Here is a 5266-nt window from a genome sequence, read left to right on the forward strand (position 1 = left end):
TCAGGGCAGCCGGGTTCTCCTTTACCCGTTTTCATGGTTGAGAAAATATGATCAATTGCGTTGAGAGACCAGTTTACCAGATCCATCATTTTGGTTTTGGAGGAAAATGCAGAGAGAGGCTCCGAGATAGTTTGACAGAGACGATACAAGACATAGAGCAGTAGCAGGGCAGATAAGGGTAGGAGGGGAGGAAAGGAGCAAGGGAAAAAGCGTCCGCCTTCTTCGAGAGCCAAGTGTGAAAAAATTGTCCCTGATATCCTCTCTTGTGAACTGGATGTTTCTATTCACAGAGTTGAGATGGTCAGTGAAACTTTCAACTTCCCCCTTCCTGATGGTGACCCAGGTATCGTCCACATACCTGAACCAATGTCTTGGTGAGTGGCCTCTGAAAGTTGTTAGGGCTCTACTCTCCATCTCTTCCATATACAGGTTAGCTACAATGGGAGATACTGGAGATCCCATGGCACAGCCGTGTTTTTGCCTGTAGAAACCGTCGTTATTTTGGAATTAGGTGGTGTTCAGACATAGGTCAAGATGGCCACACAGCTGTTCGGAGGAGAGGTTGGTCCTTTCTGTCAGGTTCTCATCAAGCAGTAGTTTTCTCTTTACTGCTTGCACTGCATCTCCAGTAGGGATGTAAGTGAAAAGTTACATTGTAAGACACCATAGTTTCCTTAGCCTCAAGTATGATCTGACTCATTTTGGTGGTGAAATCCATTGAGTTTCAAATATGGTGTGTGTCAGGTAACTTTCTCTGTTAGATAAGACTGTAAAAAATGCTTTTAGTTCGTACCTGTTTCCTAACACACAAAGAATTAAAATAAAGATTAAATAAAGATCTGATCAAATAAAGAATTAAATATGAGATCTCAAGTTTTAACCCTCGTACAGGTCTAGGTGACCCCCGGCAACACCTAGACCCAATATGTCTTTGTGTGCGTGTCTGTGTGTGTGCGTGTGCATGTTCCTGTACTGCATGACTTGTGCCAACTTTTCCTCATATTCCTTAATACTCATATTCTGGGACAAGATGAAAATCATTGCAAGGACAAACGGTGTGTACAAAAATGTGAAGGACTGCACAAGGGTTGAAAGTTTTACTTGCAAGCAAGGAGTGCAGAACAATGGTTACATTCAGAACTGCACTGAGAAACTCCTCAGTGCTCAAAGCTTAAATACAGCTTTTTTTACACACATATCAATGGTCAGCACCTTAACCCTTTACAGCCATGTGGTGTTCATGCGCCACATCTGAACGCTGATCGGCAAAGGCTGCTCCAAACAAAGAGTAACAGTATCAGTAACATACACCATCCTGTTATGTAATACATAAGCATGGACACCTTTCTTCAGTATTTCTCCTTTTAGTACAGCATTTAAAAACAGTATAAATTGATATGGAAACTTAATACAATGAATATATTGTAAATATTGAATAAATGTATTTACAATATCTTAACAGAGTGGAGTGCCCCACCAATTAGATGATGGTAGCAAGGTGTTTAACCTAGAAACCTGGAACCTCCCCATCAGGACAGTAGAACTGATGAAGCCTCTTGGATGAGAGGCGAAACATCTTTACTTGCAGCAATTTACTTGAGGTGAGTCCAGTTGCCTACTTTTTAAAACTGCTTTTATAATTTTCCTATAATTAACTTATAATGATAAAAATCACACACGATTAGTAGCAGAACAATGCCACCTATCTTTGATTATCCGCATTGCAGATGTCATTGTGAACTACTATACTGTAGATGTGTGGAAATCTGTTAACAATATCCATCCATCAACTGTCCTAACCGGGATTCGATCTTGCACAGGAGGTGAACCCTGGGGTTCCACACCAATAACAGAGACACTGCCTCTGTGACAAAGCGCCACTTGTTAACAATATAATTTATCTAAACAATATTAAACACAGCCATAAAGCTCAGACTTAAGTTCTAAATGTAAAATAAATATAAAACCCATAAACACACACACACATATATATATATATATATATAGTCAAATGAAATTTGACTTAAAGCTAAAAAAAGATTGGTGAAACAAACTCATAAAGCTAAAAAAAGATTGGTGAAACAAACTCAAAATACAGTTAGTGCTTATAAAAATATATTTTTGTATTCTACTTAATTCAGAGTTTCAGAAGAATTGAAGCAAACATTTTTCTAAACGCTAGCTTTATTGGTAATGATAATCAATACTGTCATGTATACAGTCTAACAGGAGAAAGTTTGAGTTTTAACATGGTAAGAAAAGGAAATGTTCTTACCTGTTAGCAAACTTGAAAGCACTTGCACAAATATGTTGCGGAGGATGAAAACTTGAGTCATGGACATCTTTTTACTTACTTAATGAATTGATACAATGAGAACAACTGGTATTTTATAAATATAATAGTATGCATTAAGCCCCTGTGTAACTTTATCAGCAGCGTCTCCATAACATTGCGCTTGTCTTTAATGCAGAAAGCATGGTCTCCAAGTGGCGAAGCAGCTTTTATTGCCTCAATAGAGAGAGAGCATATTACGCAGCGTGGGCTCGGTGCCTGGAAACAATCTGTCGCAATAAATCCATATTTCAAGTTGGACTGTTGCAATTGTCTGTTAAATGGAGCTTTTTTTTTTCTTCGAAGACGAAGGCTCTTCTTCTGTTTCCTCACTGGCTCTGTTACCCTGTGCAAAGACACTTTCCAAAGACATTTGTTTTCGGTGACTGAGGCAAGCATCTTGACATGTATCAGGTGTGAGTCACAGACAGATGTGGTGGTGAGAATCCGGTAATTTTTCAAAATAAAGCATCGTTCAGAATCGGATCATAAATAAAACGGAACTAATCACAATTATGCATTCTTACCTTGCTGGCCGGTACATGTTGACCCACGGACCAGTGCCCGTCCGCGGCCCGGGGTTTAGTGTCCACTGCATTAGAGCATTATTATTATTATATTGTTTTCTTCTAGGCTATATATTTGTTTAGATCTGTGAAAATAACAACATAACATAGATTCAGGCAAATCTGGACACCTTTCAGTAATTAGAAAATGCAATAAAATGTAAACAAAATTAATTTCTATATTGAAATTACTCTTTGATCCATATAGAGAAAATTATTTGCTTTATTATTTTGTTTTGTTGTTTTACTAAAATGCTTGTTTTTATTTCTAAAATCATTACTGCCATCGTTTACTAATGCTTTCATGAGAATTACCCACACAGTGTGGGAAATCAAAGAGTCACAAGAGGCACTACAGAATTTCAGCATTGCTTATAAATATAATTTATTAATTGTTTTAAAAATTCTTTCTTACACTTTGTACAGAGAACAATTAGATGAGATAGAGAGGCGAGCATTCAGCAAGCTTGGACGAGAGTCATGAAGCGTGCCAGAGTTACTGGAGCTAAACTGGAGCGACACCCCACACTATAGTTGAAACCAAAATAAAACCACTTCTGGTCGTCAACTTAAATGTACTTACAAGAATAGCTCTAGTTGAAGACTTCTATCATGGTAACCGATGCCAATTTTGCATAGTAAGACACAGCTTTTACAAAAGAAGGAACATAAATAATCATCCCAAAGAATTCAAAACATACAAACTACTATCTAAGTGTACTCCTATCCTTATGTCCCCTAGATTTGCCAAATATGTCTGACAGTACACAACTATACACACTGTAGATAAAAAATATTTTTATATACTCCGAGGTCCTCACACTACTCTCTCATAAAGGCCAGCGTGTCCTTGTGGTCTCTGCTGGAAATTCTCCTTTCCATCAATATGAAATCCAGATTGAGTGTTTGCAGAACCTTACACACACACAAACACACAACCTTACTCAGATGTTAATGAGTTTTGCCTTTGCCAGGTTTGAAAGAAACTCTGGTGTTAACAGCAGTTTGATTGCAGTTTTTTTTAAATTGTTGCTCAAGGCTCTCTTAGGTTATAGGTTATAGGTATAGGTTATAGAAAAGAGTCAGACCATCTGTGTGGTTCTGTCTGATTCAGTTCTCAAAATGTATTTTTAATTGACAAGTTATGATCAAGTATTTTCTAAGAAGCTTAATAAGGTGTTTCTTCCTCAAAACCTACACTGACGTGGTTTTCAGCTCTCAGTGAATTCTATCTGGTTACAATAAAGTAAAAATGTCTTTTATTGTTGACAGATGCAGACACCTATAGTAAAGTTCAAAATTCTCACATTTCTTTCCCCATCAACTACACTGAGAAAATAAAAGGCAACTAACTGTATAACAGCTGTGACTCCACTCAGCTCTCCATTATAACAAAACAGTAAATGATGTGAAAACACACAAAAAATGTAAATAATAATAATGATGAGCATGGTGACTATGCATTTACGTTCCGGAGCTGACAGTAAAGAAATATTGTTTGTCGATAAAAGGCCACTAGAGGGCACTGGTGACCAGTGGAGCGTAGTTGTTGATCAATCTGCCTGGTGGCAGCAGGCAGCCACTGACATCTTTATATATAGTCTTAATGAATGATTTCACCTGCGTTTAATACTGTCTGTCACATTAGTCTCTAAATAACTATGATCATCCCTCTTCATCTATTTCCTTCTTTTTTTCTTCCTGTCCAGAAACAAGACCCAACGTCTGTGTGAGTTATGGCCATTTTTCCTGGCCTGCGTCAACACCTGCCTCAGTGAAGTCAAACAGCATCATGTTAACGGACATTTGTTTTGGGTTTGAGGGAATGCTTGTGGAGGAAACAAAAAGGCATTTAAATGTTAGGACTTGGCTCAATTAGTACATTTACTAATAAAAGTGTCACCATTTGGAAAGGCAAAAAGGCCAAAGTGTTCAGAAAGAAAAAAAAAATCCTCTAGGTCCTGTTTCTCATCAGGCTCTTCGATCCACAGTCACTGTGTCACAAATACTGTTTGCAGGCAATGATCCACACATATGGACAGCAGAATACATAGAGTGTTCCCTAGGAAACGATATGTAAAAAAAGTAACTGTACTGGAGGAGTGACTCCTTCATCTCCTCCTCTCTCTCTCTCTCTCTCTTATTATCTGTTTTCCATGTTTTTCTCTCCCATCTTCACCCACTGTGTTTACATCCTCCTCTCCTATTGTAATCTCTTTATCTTGCCTTCTGTGTGGACCTTTGTCCTAATACAGTGCCTCGAACTCATTGTGTCTGTTTCCTGTGTAATCACTTTAGCCTCTCTGCTTTTAATTATTCTCTTCCATTGTTTTAAAGGCCAGACCCTGGACTTCCCTGGACTTTCCTT

The 5266-nt window shown here is 38.1% G+C and overlaps 1 long non-coding RNA gene across 1 annotated transcript in view; it reads left to right on the plus strand.

The window, feature by feature from the left end:
• Nucleotides 1-5249, plus strand: part of LOC112486461 (uncharacterized) — a 12073-nt gene extending 6824 nt beyond the window's left edge. The window contains exons 2-3 of the long non-coding RNA XR_003048900.1: nt 1463-1601; nt 4608-5249. This is a non-coding gene — a long non-coding RNA (uncharacterized LOC112486461). The remainder of the gene's footprint in view (nt 1-1462; nt 1602-4607) is intronic.
• The last annotated feature ends 17 nt before the right edge of the window (nt 5250-5266 follow it).

The sequence above is a fragment of the Cynoglossus semilaevis genome, chromosome Z, assembly GCF_000523025.1.
Source record: "Cynoglossus semilaevis isolate Cse_v1.0 chromosome Z, Cse_v1.0, whole genome shotgun sequence".
NCBI lineage: Eukaryota > Metazoa > Chordata > Actinopteri > Pleuronectiformes > Cynoglossidae > Cynoglossus > Cynoglossus semilaevis.